General features: G+C 38.9%; 1 protein-coding gene across 1 annotated transcript in view; it reads left to right on the plus strand.

The window, feature by feature from the left end:
* Positions 1-17,767, plus strand: part of LOC128998235 (trehalase) — a 108,328-nt gene that overhangs the window by 15,911 nt on the left and 74,650 nt on the right. The gene's annotated exons all lie outside the window — the stretch shown is intronic.

The following is a 17,767-nucleotide window of genomic DNA, read 5'->3' on the forward strand; positions in this document are numbered from 1 at the left end:
TTTTTTAAATTATTTTACCTCTAGCTTATCGTAAATGCCTAGAGAGTTGTTGCCTGTGAGATGTTCTAGATAGATTGTTATGGTCCTTGTACACAAACTCAACCTAATGTGATGTGTGAAATGAATTGATCAAACCGTCTAGAGACTCCACTTAAAATGGTAAAGCTAAGGTCTTTGTTACAAGTTATTTTTCGTTTCAAAGATAAATAATTTTGGCAATTCATGTTTGGACTTCTGGACTCACATTAAGTTTCATTCAATTTTAATTTGGAATGAAAATTAGTCAAAAGTTAAGCTTTGATGCTAAAATAATTAAACAAGGTCTACCTTAGGGTAGCTTCAATTAGTGAGCCAGTGATCGACCCCGACTAACAAAAATTAGATTCTTGGAGTGAGTAACTTTTGATTTCTTTGATCCTTTGTCGGGTTGGTAATGTATAGGGTTGTCCTAAATGTAGGTCTTTAACGAGGTCCCTTTGCTACCGAATAAGCTAGTAATCGTGCACTAGCTCTGTGTTCCCTTTTTGCCCTATTCCATTCCAGCCAGTACCTGCCTGATTAGTGATTTGACTCGGTATCATGGTGGTACCGTTAACAAAGATGGAAGAGAAAATAAACTAACCCACAAAGACTTTTAGATATGTGACGTCATGATTAAGTCGTTTGGAGCCTATCTTAACCCTTCCCGAGCGTTGGGCGAATTCGTGTATATATATGTCAACGACACTATTCAGTTGCGAGCGTTGGCCGTATATATTCGCAACTCAATCTGAAGGTCACAAGCGTACGACGCTTATACACGTCAAAACATGTAAACATCATTTAGGTATTTTAGAGTTGTTTGGTTGTCAGTTAGCTTTGGTCATTAATCATTATTATTGTTGCGATAACCTTTTTTATTTTTTGTGGTAAACTTCTGATTGGTGGGTTGGTATTACTGATTTTGTAACTTCTGTTGTTTACAATGCTGGCCGGCTGAGTCATTCGTCATTCTCATGTTATTGTTTCGCGTGCGCAGACAGTCTGTTTACGTGTTCTTATGTATTGAGTGAAGTAAATCTGGTTAGATAAGTTTATTAGAATATGATATTGGTCAGTGTATTAGAAAAATTGGTGTTATATTGAAAATGAGTTTAGATTGAATAATCCAAATCAATGTTTTTCAAAGTAAAAAAAAAAAAAAATTGTTATCTTGCCCAACTGTTTTGGAATTTACCTCTGCAAAAGTGGCACAATTATCAAATTCCTTCCTTTTAAGGGTGACCCCAAAAATTAAAACATCTCATGGTGGAAAGAATAAATGTGTAACAATGGGATGATTATAGAGGGAAGTATTGTTTGTTGGTTACTCAGTGGTATAGATTAAAGTTATTTATAAGTGGTGGCTTTGTTAAAGGAATATCAAACAAACTTCCTCTTCTGTTTTTATAACATCATGTAAAGTAAAATATATTTTATGAGAATCAATACAGTATACTTAAATTAAATGGGCTCGACCCATAGACAACCAAAGAATCTTGTGTGCTGGTTATTCAGTCTAGGAATTTATTTGTCGAGTAATAGGGAGCGTCAAAGAAGAAAACACTTGTAGTGAGTGTTTTCAAACCTCGTGATTGCTGTCACTTGGTAGGGGTCTCTTTTTTAGGCTCTTCCCCACATTCCCCACGAGTCTTTGGATTGTTGTCTCCACCTGGATAAGCTTAGCCTACTAGTCAAATAACAGGGATGCATTTATTCACTAATGAACTTGGCCAGTTTCCAATTATGGTACACTCAGTTTTTTTATAGAAAAGCATAGCCTTTTAAACTTATGAAATTCATACTAAAAGATCTTTTATTTTGCTGATATGAGTTATGAGGATTAGCCAATAACTTAGTTTAGAATAAATAGTACTTGAATACTTGGGCGCTTGGTCTCTAACCGGAGTCTCAGATAGACTGTGCATTTTTCGAACAGAGATGGCGGGAATTTAGAAAAGTGGCACATCATTTGATTCTTTAAACGCATAGGCTTATTTACAATCAGATTCCAAGACATTGGAACAGAGGCCTATGGGTGAAATCATTAGTTCAGTGACTACATCTTTCTAAAAAGAAGAAAAACAACTGTTGATAATAAAAAGAACATAATATAAACCTACACAAATTTCAATCGGTATTATAACTTTCAGATTAGTGTTTAAGCGTGTTTTCAGCCTTTGGCCTGTTTGCAGCCAAGCTTTTAATTATTTACTTGATTTTTAGTGGAAGCCAACTACTCCATTGTAGTCTCGAGCAGTGCTGTTGCTTATAACTCTCTTCACCTTATCAACATCCCTCCCCTCTTGTCTCCTTCCCGGTGTGGTCTGCGGTTAGCAGCAGCTATCAATCAACTGGTCATTGATCAGTAGAGGCCTCAAGATTGCCCCATCCCCAAAGACAATTTGCCTTCTTGACAATTTGCAAGGTTGCTAAAAGACGTCTGAAGCTCAATTCTTCTGATTTCATTTGACTTAAGTTTTCTGAGCAGACTGCCATGTAGGGCACAATAGAATGTGGGGCTCAGATTACAGAGGGAGAGAGCCAGTGATTTGCCAGATTCAAAGGCATCAGTGATTCTCAAAGTCAAATAACTGCAGTTGTTGTTGCACGCCCTCTTCTAAAGCCATATTATGCTTTATTTTCAAAGATTTTTTAACTCAAAGTAGATACAAAGTTGAGTCTTGATTGCAGTTTCGGATGACCTGAGACAGAACCTATAACACTGATATGAGCCTATAACTCTCGAGTCCTCGCTATCATGAGGGGGCTCCGGAAAACACCATATCTCAGACAACTGATTTTAGCTGAAGACAGGGGAGAAAAAAATACCACGTCTTTTAGAACGGAAGCACTGTAAGTGTCTGGATTTTTGGAGTCCTTAAAATATTTTAAAATAATACTTCCTTCTAATTTGGAGACATGGTAGTTGTACGTCACTTAGAGGACTGAAGTGACCAGAAGATAAGCCAAATGATCTTCTTTGTGATTCTTGTATTTTACTTAATGTCGATCCCTAGGATAATGAAGAGCTTCATAAACAGGGCAGGATCCAGGAAAATAGCTTGCTGTTTATTCTCACATTCTTAGTACTTTTGATCAGGGCCGGATTTAGCATTTTTGCGCCCCTCCCCTAGGCCCAAAACAATCTGCCCCTAGTCTGGTCACAGTTACTTTCCTTCAAACCTTTATTTAAAGCTATATCACGACCATATAGGCTTAAGTTAATTGCTTGAATACCACTCTTCGTCGGAATCGTTGCATTGCAAGTTTTTTAAAGAATTGACTTGTTTAGCATTAACAAAATGCCGTCTTAAACACTTTTAGCAAATTTATGCCTTTACTAAATGCTCACGTTTGTGGCCGTGGCCGCCGTGGGACTGAAACAAAACAACTCAACTCACCGAGCATTCATGCAAAAAAAACATGGTCATTGATTCAAATCAAATCAAATCAAATCAAATCAAATCATTTATTATCATGGACATTTACATGCATTGACATTGTCAGTGGAGCAGAACATAAAATTTCAATGTTCATTGTCTAAATAATCAGAGGTAACTTGGGTATGAGTCTATGTTGTACAAATTCCTTTTAACTACAGGGTTAACAATCACAATAGACTAAAAACAATTTAACAAATGAACAATTAACAAAGTTGAAGAAAACAAAAATAGACTATATAGAAATAATTAACAGATTTGGATACAAAGTTACAGACTTATCACAGGTTGTTCTAGGAACTCTTCAATACTGTAAAAAGGATTTCTTAAGAGCCAGTCACTGAATTTTTTTAAAAATATTTTTTGTGGATACTTATTTACATTAATAACTACCTTATTATAAGCTTTCTTACACATAACAACATGGCTATTTAAAGATTTGCTCAAACGGAGGTGCTGGTAACTTATTTGATGTCTACCACGAGTATTGTAGGGATGTACATCTTCATTCAGGACCATGACTGGTAGTTTTTTTAAAGAATAAATAACAAGTTCTAAAATATAAAGGTTAATAACAGTAAAAATCTTTAATTTAATAAAAATAGGCCTACAATGTTCAAGATCAGCTGAACCATCAATAATTCTAACAGCTTTTTTTTGTAATATTAATACTTCTTCAATTCTTGAACAATTGCCCCAGACAAGCAAGCAGTACTTAATTATTGATTGAAAAAAAGCAAAATAAGCCATCCGAATATATTCTGGAGTTACACAGTATTTCAAACGCCCCAACAAGAAAACAACTCTAGAAAGTCTAGTAGTAACACAATCAATATGAGTATTCCAAGTAAGCTGTTGGTCAACACATACACCTAAAAACTTGGTACTGACAGCTGTTTCTATAGCTAAAGATTCATGGTCATAAGGCCTCAAAGAGAATACTATATTTTCAGTTTTATTTTTATTTAAGAGATAGCCATTAGCTCTAAACCAAGATGAAGCTTCTTCTATAGAGTTATTTACCAAATTACTTAAATGCAGCAAGTTACTGGAAGTGTTAACAAATGTCGTGTCATCAGCGTAAAGAAGGGTTCTACATTGCACATTATGAGGTAAATCATTAATACTAATTAAAAATAACAGAGGGCCCAAAACTGATCCTTGGGGAACACCATATTTCAAATAAACTTCTTGAGACTGAACACCATCAATATACACAACTTGTCTCCTATCCTTTAGATAAGATTCGAAAAGTTGCAAGGCAACCCCCCGGATGCCATAGAAGTGCAATTTTGAAAGAAGGTCTGAGTGATCAACACAATCGAAGGCCTTACTCAAGTCACAGAAGGTAACTTGAGCATAGGACCTCGCCTCAAAAGCCTGCAAGATTTGGGAAATGAGATCGTCCATGGCATCCTGGGTAGCCCTGCCCCTTCTAAAACCAAACTGAGAACTGTACAAAATTTCATTTTCCTCTAAAAACAAGATGACCTGATTGTAAACTATTATTTCTATAATTTTTGACAGCACAGGCACAAGAGACACAGGACGATAGCTTTCTGGCTTATCTTTAGGCCCCTTCTTATAAACAGGACAAACCCTAGAAATTTTAAGTTCATCTGGAAAGTGACCATCTAGTAAAATACTATTGATGCAAACTACAAAAGGGGTAACAATACTTGGAATTATTTGCTTTAAAAAATTATTTGACATGTTATAATAATCATTACTGCTCGAGTTACTGAGATGCTCTACTGCCTTTAGGACATCTTTATTTGTGACAGGTTTCCACTCAAACAATTTACCATTAGGCCTAAGCCCTGAACTCACATTTTTAACAAGTTCTACTGCTGTAGCTAAAGGTGGTACAATATCTCTTTTTGTTTGTTCGACAACTTCAACACAAAATTGATTAAAAACATTTGGTGCAACCAACGGTTTATTTTCACTCGATAAGTTACAGGTTTTCTTAACTATAGCCCAAGCTGTCTTGCATTTGTTTTTACTGGAGTCTATTAATTTACTATTGTAAGATACTTTAGCATCCAAAATCTTATTTCTATATACTTTTTTCAGACCCAATAACTGACCTTTGACAATAGGGCTGCTAGTGCTTTTAAATAGAAAGTCTAGAGAAAGGAGCTGTTCCTTAATAGCAGCTAGTTCTTGTGTGTACCAAACACATTTTGTGTTAGCAGATCTAAACCTAGGAGTAGGCCTACAAGGTTTTAAACATTGAAAATACTGAAATATACTAACTAAAATTGAAAAGAAACATGTAAACATTGTTGATGAATTGCAAAAATATTGAGGTGAGAGCATACACCAGTTGACAAGATTCAATTTTTCAATCAGATTACAAATGCTTTGTTTGGGCATCACTAATTTAAAAGATGACTGTCTGACAGAAGAAATAGGTTGTTCTTCTAATCTGTTGGATCGATCTATTGTCTGTAGACCAACGACCAAAGCAGCATGATCCGAAAAAGGAAAATCCTTAACATTACACACTACCTTTTCACGACTACAATTAACAAAAACATTATCAAGGCAATTATTACCTCTAGTGGGATTAGAGTTCAAACAGTAGCAGTTAAACTGTCGAAGAAGATTGAGAAACTCACCGGCAGTAGCCCTGGTAGAAGTAACATCGAAATCTGCGTTGAGGTCACCGCCGGCTATGATGGTGTAGTTCTCCCATTTGGATAGGTAGGTCAGTAGAGTCTCTAATGAGCTGAGGAATTTCACATGATCAGATGCTGGAGAATGGTAGATGCAAACCACAATGATTTTGAGCTTGTCCACAAAAGCAGCCGCAACTTCGAAATGTAACTCCGATGAAAATGAGCTGACATCCAGTACTCTTGCTTCAAGACTATTGGCAATGAAGATCCCAACACCGCCCCTGATGTGACTAGTTCTACAGTAGTGAGCCGCACAATAAAAACCATCCGGTTGTGAGTTAACAAGTTCATCCTGACACAACCAGTGTTCAGTCACACAGATGAATGAGATATCCACGGGAACAATTTTTTTGTCCGATATATAGTCTTCTAAAATATTACATTTATTTCTCAAACCCTGAATATTGAGGAACAAAAATCCTGTAGGCCTATCTATGTTTGAGAGGCTAGAGTTAGAGAGCTCTAACCCCTGCGATTGCCTAAAAAATGTCCACGATTTTGCTTACGTAGTGGGATGTATTCCTTAACTAATATTCCTTCATCCCAAAATTCTGGATCCATGATTTGATCTACTGCAGAGTCATTAACACCAATTTTGTAGGATTTGTAAGTGTCATATTTAGTTTCAAGTTCGTAGCACAGAAAGTCTTCAACTTTTGAGTCTTTTAAGTAGGATTCAATATCTTCCTTGGTCACACTAGTGTCTAACCGAGAGATAAACACCCATGATCTCTTACCTGCAGCTTTAATCTTCGAATCACCCCCAGTCTTTTTCCCAAAGATTGGTCTAGGAGCCAATGTTTCATTTCGGGTTTGGTTGTTAGAGCTGTTTCTAACCGGTAACCGATTTACCCGATTCGTGGCAGACCGTCTTCTTTTTGACACATACACCTCAAAGTTGTTGTCATTATCGCTATTGTTAACAACAACGTTAGCATTTTCTTCACTGTTTCTGTTAAGTTTACTGTTCCGAATAACTCTGGAATAGGTTAGGCTATTGTTGTTTTTGTTTTGATCAAGAAGAGCAGAAGATGTAGTTGTAGTAGCACTGGTTGTAGTTGGTTGCTGACACAGAGTACGAAGTGATGGGTTGGTTGTACACTGATCACTACTTTGGTTATTTATCAGAGGAGGATAGTCGGAGGAAATGTTGGGTGTATGTACCGGCATTTGACTGTCCATAACTTTGAGACCCCGATCCTTGCTAATCATATTACTTAAAGCCGCATGACTTGCTTTAACTTCCATAAGTTCTGAGCTTAGTTTTTGATAGTTGGAGGACAAGTCGTCCATCCTACCACACAGTGCAACGTTGTTCTTACTCTGGCTTTCCAACTCAGTTAAAACTATATTTACTACGCTAGGCCAATCACAGCCATCGTCAATTTTTACTGACTTTCGAAAGAGAATGTCAAGTTTTGCTTCACAATCAGCACAGAACCACTTTACCTTTTCGGCAATGTCATTAATCACAGCATATAATTCATTGTCAATATTGACACACTCGGGATGGTACCATAACTGACAAAAACCATCACAACCCATCGCCATTTCATTGCAGACAGGATCTTTACATTTACCACAAGGATATTGTTCCTCCTCGTCTGGGGGAACAACGGGATTTTCATCCTTACGGATACCACGACTGCGAGTCATCATGATTTTCTTCCACTAGGTTGGTAGTGGTACGTCAGATAGCAGAAGTAATAAGTCCAAAAGTAAGAAAAATGTCAAAATGTGCTTATAACCTCAAAACAAGGTTATGTCAAATTAGTTAAAATATAAACCTGTTTCCACGGCGATCACACACAAAATTATGATTGCAGACAAATAATAACACATGAATAATTCATAAAAATAGTTTATAAGATATTTAAAACAGAACTTCACTAATTATATTGAAAAATAGCCTCACTAGTAACAGACCACGTACTTGATCGGCGGGAAGCAGGAGTCAAAAAAAAATTCCAATTCAGGGTCAAAAACATGAACTCCATACAGTACGTGATAGATTAAACTCCTTTAGTAGATTTGTCATTGTTTTGGATTAGCCTAGCTGAAAACAATTCTTTTTATTTAAGGAGTACGTTTTATCTATATTTAAACCTAGTTTATCCAAAATAAAACAATCGAATCATTAAAAATAGGTCGTCTCCTGTTTATATTAAAAGAAATTAAAACCCACATCATAGAACTAACCCTAAAATAATAGAAACAAAATTACGTGATAACTAACGTCAAGTGTCACCAACATAAACTAGACATTGACAAATTTTGAATTAACAATGTCATAAGAAGTCGACTTGAGTGAGTTATATTTAATCTATGGTTGTACTGCATCTAGGCTTTGACTATTCAATGATCTAGGTTATATTTCCAAAGCAAAACAGTGCAATATTCCGGCCAACAATACCGATCCTTAGGTCTGAGGAGAAAATTACAGCATTGATGGTGCTTTGGAGGGTAATGAATTTTTCTAAAATCTAATGCAAACTGAAATTAATATTTTTTTGTAAATTTTAAAGGTAATTTTTATTAGTTAATAACTTTTGTTTTGTGAAGTGAGGGTGGTAACAATGTCTACCACGCATGCGCCCCTAATCACTCTGATCAGTAGTGCCGAGTCCGAGCCAGAATAGTGGCAGTGCAGTGGCAATACGATGCGTACCGCTAGGGCGCTCGTCAACGTCAACATCCCTACAGCCTACTCCCGCATAACCGGTGTTCGCTACCAATTTTGTAACGAAATTGATGCGTAGTTCTGAAAAATAGTTCAAGTTTCCTAACAATTTTTTCTTCTTATGAACCTCAGAATCACAACGCTTAAACAGGCAGTTTTATCAACTAAGACTATTTATTTTCATTTTTAGATATAAAAAAAATCCTCTCGGTCGTGCGCCCTCTGGGACCTTGCGCCCATAGGCCCGGGCCTACCAGGCCTATTGGGAAATCCGGCCCTGCTTTTGATGGCTAAAGCATTTCACCTACTGGATGTGGATTCATCAGAACTATTTTGATGAACTCTGGAACAGCAAAACAATTACCCTACTGTTAGAGTGCATCAGGATTCTGTGCCTTGTTAGAATCACATCGCCTGAGTAAGACTAGCAATAGACGATGGACAATTAATCTTTATTTACACATTCATTAAGAATAGTAGTAGCGTCAATTTACAATTTTTTCTAAATGTGTGGTTCAGATGTTGTTTAGTCGAAGATCTGTTAATGGTAGGTATTCTTTTAAGGAGTAGAAAGGTCGATTAATGAGCCATTGATACAAAGCTGGTTTGAGGTCATCTTCTGTCTTGTTTCTTAGATATAGAGGTATCCTGTTGTAGATTTTCATTCCTGCGTATGAAGGTTTCTTTTCAAACTGTGCCGTGCAATGTTGTGGAAGGTTGTACTGCATGGTGTTTCTCAGGTTGTGATGCATTTCACCACGCCTTGTAAGGTTATTTCTTACCGCAAATAACACAACTTCTTGGATGTAGAGTGCTACAACGGTAAGTACTTTAAGTGACCTGAATGCTTCCCTGCAGCTGTCAAGTCTTTGGAGTCCTGCAGTTATTCTGACTGCCTTTTTTTGTTTTGTGAGAACTCTTTGCATGTTAATAGCAGAGGTTCCACCCCATGCTACAAGTCCATATCTCATGTGCGACTCAAAAAGTGCAAAGTATGCTACTTTTGTTGTGATGTCATCTGTTGCATTTTTTATATGTTAAAGAGCATAGATGCTTGAACTAAATTTTTTACATATATTGTCCACATGAGGGGGCCAGGTTAAATTTTTTTCGAGTGTGATGCCCAAAAACCTAGCTTCATTTTCCACTTCTACATCTGGAAGTTTTGGCACTTCATGAGATTTACGGCCAAAAGCTATTTGAGTTGTTTTAGACATGTTTACTGCGAGATCATGGCAGTATTGGTAGGCCATACTGAGTGACACATAGAATTTTACTTCTAGATTTTCAGCTAGTGGTTCATCAAACACTAAGGTTGTGTCATCAGCATACATAAGAGTAAGGCCTAGGCGTCTCCTATTTGTTGCGGTAAATCGTTGGTAAAAAGGATCCATAACTGACCCTTGGGGGGAACTCCTCGATTTATTGGTTGAAAAGTTGATCTTTCTTTTCTTATTAGGCTGTTATCTCTGTGCCTTAGTTCTACAAACTGACTCCTGCCTGTAAGGTAGCTTGGAAACCATTCTCTTACTATCCCTGATACCCCAGGAAATTCAGCTTTTTAATGATTAGCTGGTGGTCAAGGCAGTCAAATGCCTTACTGAAATCAAGAAAGATTCCTGTTGTTAGATTTCCTTCATCTAGGCTGTCAATCAGTGACTCAACCATCTGAATTATTTCTGTTGTTGTGGATTTCCCTTTTGTAAATCCATGTCGCAGGTTGTTATTTGTGCAGTGGTCTAGAAGTCTTTTTAAAACAATTTTTTCATTTATTTTGGAGAAGGTGGAAACAAGGGAAATTGGTCTGTAGTTGCTTGCTTCTAATGTGCTACGTTTTATTGAATTTTGGGTATACTTTAGTTATTTTAAGTACTGAAGGAAAAATGCCTTGTTTTAGGGAATTATTTATAAAATCAGCCAAGGGTAGTGCTAGTTCATTGCAGCAATGCTTAAGTATTTTTGATGAGGCTTCATCGATTCCAGACGAGTTTTTTTTTCTTTTAGTTTGTTTATAATCATTTTAACTTCCTTCTTGTCCGTGCTTTGAAAGAAGGAAAATGGTAGTACTTAATATACAGGAGTAGCTCTTCCATGACTTCCAATGAATGTTTTGATTACTAGCAATGGTCCAAGCTTTTCTTGTCGCGTCAACCAAAACATTTTCAATCCATAAATCAAACCAGCTCTTCTTTTTTCCCGAAGCACCATTTCCCCCTCTTTGTTTTCTCCTCCCTCACATTCTCATCTGCTGAACTCATTCTTGTCCCTGCAGCTAATAGAACCAGTACACATTGCCAGGAAATGACGGTGTAGCTGGGTCCTGCCATTATTCATATGTTTCAACGGCAAGCGGCTAATTAACAACAAGACATCTTAATTTGTACAAGCTTGAAATATTATTCAAACCTAAGAGTCTCATAATATAAATATAAACTGACATCAATACATCCTGACTGAACGTGGTGTTATAATGGGAAAATCATAACAGATTAACAGATTCATATAATATAAATAGTAAATACATATCAATATCAATATCAATATCAATTAGTTAAGATGGGGACGCCACTATGTGCGTATTTTAACCCAAATATGAGTGAAGGATGAGTGTAGGATGAGTGGCGCGATCTTGTAGCCTTGTTAGTGACTAAGGCCGACATGTTCCTTAGACACAGCTGTTAATTAATAGCCCATACAGCTAATGGCAACTAAGGGACCTACAGTTTATAGTGGAATCCGAACCATATTTTTCCTTGTAATTTACGAATTGGTCTAATTATCAGGATAGTACTGCGGATAGTCGTAGTAGGCCTACTCACTAGTGCGGACGTTAATCCACGCCAGGGAGCATCGCATCCACAGTGCATCCCTATAAATATCCATAAAAATACATACATGAAAAAGCAGTATAAATACAATATAAGTACAATCACATCACAGAAACAATGGTACAATAGGCCTAAAATACTTTTTTTACATAACATACAATTTTTTACATAACACAAAATTGTACAGATAGAACAGACTCAACCGTAAGGGAGAAAAGCTCTAGAGCACACTTTTAGATTCATTGAACACTGTCACACTCAGAAGCTACTTGGTTGTCTATTCTTATGAAACGAATAAGCTACTTTGACCTGTCAATACTTTGTGGCACCCCTCTGCTCAACCTGACAGCCCTAGGTTTTTGGCAAAGATTAACAGCTGTTGGACATCATTCCTCTTCATTTCATTTCTCTTCTTAGGGATTTTAAACTTACCTGGGTCAGCTTAGTATAAGCTTATAGATAATATTCTTTAAAGTCAAGAAAAATATTTAGTTAAAAAAATCCATTCTAAAAGAACAGATTTTAGAAAATCATATACTCACCCTAATAAGGCAAACTAAATATTATAAATTAAAATTACATTCAGCATAACTGAGTTGCAAGCAGGTTTCCGTAAGGATTACTCCACTATTGATAATTTGTTTAATCTTACAAGTATGATAAAACTACGACTAGCTTCTAAAGGTAACAAATTGTATAGTTTCTTTATAGATTTTAGCGCTGCGTTCGATACAGTTGACAGAAACGCTCTATTCTATAAGTTATCGGCTCTGGGTTTATCAACGCGCATGCGCACAGCACTCCGAGCTTTGTACGACGGTACTGAATCAGGTGTGTGGTACAACGGAAACGTAACAGAATCCTTTGAAACTAAAGTAGGTCTGAGGAAAGGATGCGTGTGTTCACCTTTGTTATTTTGTTTATTTATAAATGATATGTCTAGTAGCATAAATGGTGGTTGAATTTTTGGGCGAAAGAAAGTAAATATTTTAATGTATGCAGACGATGTAGTTCTGCTAGCACCGACTGCCACAAGTTTACAGTTTATGATCAATAATCTAGAAAAATATTGTGATACTTGGAACTTACAACTAAATCTAAATAAGAGATTATACATATCTACTTATGTAAGATAACTACTTATGTAAGAGATAAGGCTTTAACTCCCCTCTGCCACCTATTTTCTAACTTCCTGCCCAAAGGACAAATCGCTTCAAATACTACTGTGGGACAAGATTTCATGGCCCCATAAATCCCCTCCCCTCATAGTGCACGCTAGTCTAACCGCTACCCTTTTATAATACCTGCCACTGTGTGATCTGACTTTAGTACCACACCAAGGCCATGTATGTTACCATTGGCTTTATTGCTATCTCGTTGGTTGAATTAATTAAACTAAGGCTCAACCCCTTTTCTTGCTAAATATTCTTCTACACGCTCTGAAAGGTCCTGTGTCTTTTGCAAGGACATATCAAGGTGCCTGTTCCATGAAAATATCTGATTTAGTTGTCCTAGGTATTTCCTTTGCAGTCTGAACTCTTATGCCCCTATTTCAGGCGTGGGAGGAGGGGCTTTATTCTCCTTCTCGCTAATTAAACGAGGTTTGTCCGGATCAGGTGTAAGGCTCCTTTAGTGCACCAGCCCTTTATAAAGATCACTGCCGTTTGGGTGAGGTCCTCTGACAGTAGGCACTAGATTGTCCGAAAAAGCTTGAAGGTCTGTGCCTCTTTGTCCCGCCTCCCTCAGGAGGTACTCCATCTCCAAGGCCCACAACAAGAGCGACAAGACACCTCCTTGAGAGCATCCCTGGAGGACCCCGATTGTTGCAGACTGACTGCCAATCTCTGTTGTTATTTCACTGCTATTTAGATGGACCATGATCCATCAGGCTTAAGGTCAGTATCCAAAGTACGAGGCAGCTCGCTGCGAATGCCTAATTGCGAATGCTTGGCTTTGCCTCAGACTCTGGATACCGCTTGGCGAGCCGTGTACTTGTCGGTTTTAGAGCAGTGCTCAAAGGTGCTTCGCTCGCTCCGAGCTGTGCGTCATCATGGATAGTCATGACATGATGAGAGATTTAGTGAAGTGTTATGGAAAGCAAATCGGGTGGTTCACGTGCTCGCAGTGAGCATTCGTGGCCACAAACTAGCTGCCAGCTAAAGAGCTCACCCTGAGGCAGATGCCACGAGGCATTCGCACCGAGCAGCCTCGCACTGGTTGATACCATTCCATTCCATTCCATTTTCCATTTTGTTTTGTCAAAAGAGCCGAAGCCCCTCAACTGCAACCCGGTACCTATAATTAAACATACCCGGGTTCCATGGTGTAGGCCGGAGCTTACGCACCAACCTTGGCACACCATGGGCGGATGAATTAAGGTTATCAGGCTCACCGGCTGCCGAAGCAACCCTTCGGAAAGAGGGTTGCTCCTCAATCCTAACCAGGGATACCGGCTACTTGGTTAAGCGTCACTCCACCTGGAACCAGCAGGTACAAAACCTGAAGGCCCATAATGAAATGCCCTGACGCATTTAGTGCAAGCAACACTCGGGACCTATCCAATCCCTGACAGGCCAAAACCCGCCATCAAAGCCAGGAGGAAGGGGACTGCCAGCAAGCTGACGGGGGAACCCCAACCCCCCATTTCCACCACTACCCGATCGAGGCCATCCCATTGCTGGGAAACCAGGGATACCCAGGGCTATAGATCCCCAGATACCTCTAGCGGGCTTGATCCCAGCACCCGATCTACTTCGTTTGCCCAACATCACTGCCAGGCCCTCAGGGTTTCCCAAAAGGAGGCGGGTTAAGAAGTGGGACCCACCCAGATGAACCTATCCACCAAAGGTGGCGACATCCTTAACTCAATTGAGGTTCCAGAGAAAAACCCCCCACACTCTAGATAACCATACCGTCCGGGCTCAGAGACAGGGATTGGCTGATGGAGTGCGCCCAGCCGTTACCCTCACACTGCGGAAAGTTACGTTCCCCTAGAGTGTCCCTGTGAGCTTATGGGTAAACTTGCCCGATTTCACCTCCAGGAAAGGCTACTTCCAAAGTCGAGGATTTGCCCCACAGAATGCTGGTCGCACAGAGCAAGCAGGCCGAAGCCCAAAAAGAACCATAGTCACAGGTAGATGGGAGATTAATGGCGCACTTCCACCTCTCCGAGAGCTAAACACCCCACCAAACTGGGTGGAGGAGTGTCACTGGAGGCTCCCCCTAAGGAGCTGGCGCTTACCAGACGTCCATGACTATTGTCTACTTGAAATGCCGATTCCAACACCGGACAGTTACCTCCCCTTCGGGGGCTTACTTGCCCGTCTTTCACCTCCCAGGAAGAGGCCACTTCCAGAGCCGAGGATATGCCACACATAATGTTAGTCATACACATCAGGCAGGCAAAGCGCAAGAACCACAGCCACAGGCAGATGAGGAGAGGCGGCAAAAAGCGGCATCACTGTTGATACCAGCCTTATGTATGTGGGGATATCGATGTCCCTGACTGCAGCCTCTACCTCTCTGGAGAGGTAACTTACATTATCAAATGAACTCTGCAATGATGTTTTGGTGCTCCTATGGTAAGTGTTTGATCTTTGCAGCTAGTCTTTCAAGGCAGTTGCCGTAGACTTGCCGCCCAATATGAATGCATGCGGGTTTGCACTCAGGGGGTTCCTCTTCAAATAGTCATCACTGATGTGGCGGTTTACCACCTTTTACATAATCTTTAGCTTGAAAGACAAGAAGAGGCATATTATTGGCCTGTAGGACTTTGCCTGGGACGGTTCTCTTTTTTTCCAAGAAGATTACCACCCTTGCTTTCCTTCCCCATGTTTGGATGTAGCCTAGGGCAGAACCACCTCTGAACAAGAACCATTTGCTTAACCATATGCCTTAACGCTACCATATAGTTCGTGAAGACGTCCTGTCTATTGCAAATAACTCGGGATACACCTTTCCCTCTTGATGATTTGAAAGGGCTGTATGAGCCGAATGCTCACTTAACAATCTTTAGCCTAAACAGCTTGCCAGCTGAAGAGTCTCCTCGTAACTTCTGTTTCCTTCAGGGGTTTCCTTGGTGTAAGATGTCCTTCTGCTGCCCTATCTAGTGGTGTGTTCTCTAAGAATTGAGTGTGGAAGAATCCCCAGGGTCTTTTCCAAACATGTTCTGTACTACCCCATTCTCCCATAGGCCCTATGATAGAGTCCAGTAGATTTGGTGCATCTCTTAGGAGAGCTTTTTATAATCTGGTCGCTTCTGTTAGGTTTCTTACCTCCTTATGAATGTTTGGTGTACCAATCCAGCTATACAGAGAAGAAGAAACAGAATCCTTTTTGGAAACAAGGTTGAATGTTGCTAAAATGTTGTTTAATTTTCTTAGGCTATGTGCATCCCACCTTTGAACATTATTTTGTAACCACTGAGAAAGTATCGTGAAATCCAAAGACAGAACAGCACAGAGGAATAATTCACTCCTACATTTTACTGGTATTTACACATTAAAAATGTTTTTAAATAGGCAGTCAGTTGCCAGTTAAACGTCACACAAACCATATTCTTTGTTTAAGTAACAGGCAGAAATTGTAAATCTTGGAATATTCGGCTTGCATATTTTACCGTGCAATTATCATTCTCAACGCCAAAGTAGGAGAAGAAATATAATGTGTGGTTTTCAAAATGAAACTTGATATTTTGCTGAACAAATATGGTTCTTGAAGCTTTGAGTAGCATATTTTTTAAGGTCGTCTCTTGCTTGTTTAGGGACCTTGACACACACGCATCTTGATAATGTGTTAAAACTATTTTTATTTCGAATATGTAATTATCATGGAAGTCCTCTTCATTGGCAATTATTGTTTTGTATTATGCAATAAAGTAGTTTTATATCACCCCGTATACTTTTTCGCGAGTATCAAAATGTTGTAATCAAAATACTATATACCCATTTTTTACTAAAACTCTTAACAAGATCTCAAAACCGTGTTTCCGCGTAACAATTCCAATCCGAAGCTGCAACGGGGGTATCGGTTTGGCAATAAATGATAGCGTTGACAAGATGGCCGTTGTGGACAGAGGTTATCGCGTATCGCGAGACACAGGCGTCTTGTCTCGTGGGTCGCGAGATAGAGGATCAAAGTGCCGATGTCTGGTAGTTGCAGGGGTGCGCGATGACCGCTGTCTCCATGGTTCGTCTGATACGATAACGTCTCTATCAGTGTACAGTATTGCGGTATATGACCACTCACCACTCGCCACTGCATCCCACATACCACATCCACATCCACATACCTTCATCCATTAGCCGAGTGATTCGTGCTCGCCTTCAAATCTGATGTCCGCCAATATCATATAAGATTCTGCACTAAGATTCCATTTGTGATTAGCCTAACAAATAATGACTTATCCAACAAATTCCGACGTAACATGTAGTGCCAAGACAAGGATTTGGATCGTTCCTTAACGAAAAATGTAAAAAAATTCTAATGGCGTGGATAAACACAAAGAGCATTACTGCGGTGCTTGTATATCTAACATTGTTTAATCTATTGCAAATGTGACAAGATACTTTGGGAGGAGGACATGAACCTAGTTTGGCGGTTTTAAGATCATGTTCACATCACCTTGTTTTATGGATTATATCGCATGTTATAATCTTAAATACACCGAACCGCATATGTATAAAACCAGGTATTGTGATGATTATATCAAAAACGCCAAACTCCATATTATCTAAAATACGGAACTGTAAACATAATTATCTGGCCAAAATGATGCACGTGATCTAAAATATCGAGGCAAACAAGACCTAGAATAACACAAAATTTACACATGATCTGAAAACACCTAATCACGTATGATACAAAATGCACAGAGGTAAAAATAATAAAAAAATGATCTAGAAACCCATTTAGCAAAATTGATTGGACACAGTACTGTACACATAGGCTATTGGTGATTTTTATCATCCGGCGTAGGTCGAAACATTTTTTACATTTATAATAAGTTCAATGCATCTATTTAGTGCCGAATTATATAACATAATTGTTAGCGTTTGCGTAGTAATTGAAGATAAACTTCAGCAATTTCAATTGACGAACAGACAGCCTACTGTG

The sequence above is a fragment of the Macrosteles quadrilineatus genome, unplaced genomic scaffold (assembly GCF_028750875.1).
Source record: "Macrosteles quadrilineatus isolate MER2022 unplaced genomic scaffold, UCM_ALF_1.0 Scaffold_7__1_contigs__length_78375512, whole genome shotgun sequence".
Classification (NCBI taxonomy): Eukaryota; Metazoa; Arthropoda; class Insecta; order Hemiptera; family Cicadellidae; genus Macrosteles; species Macrosteles quadrilineatus.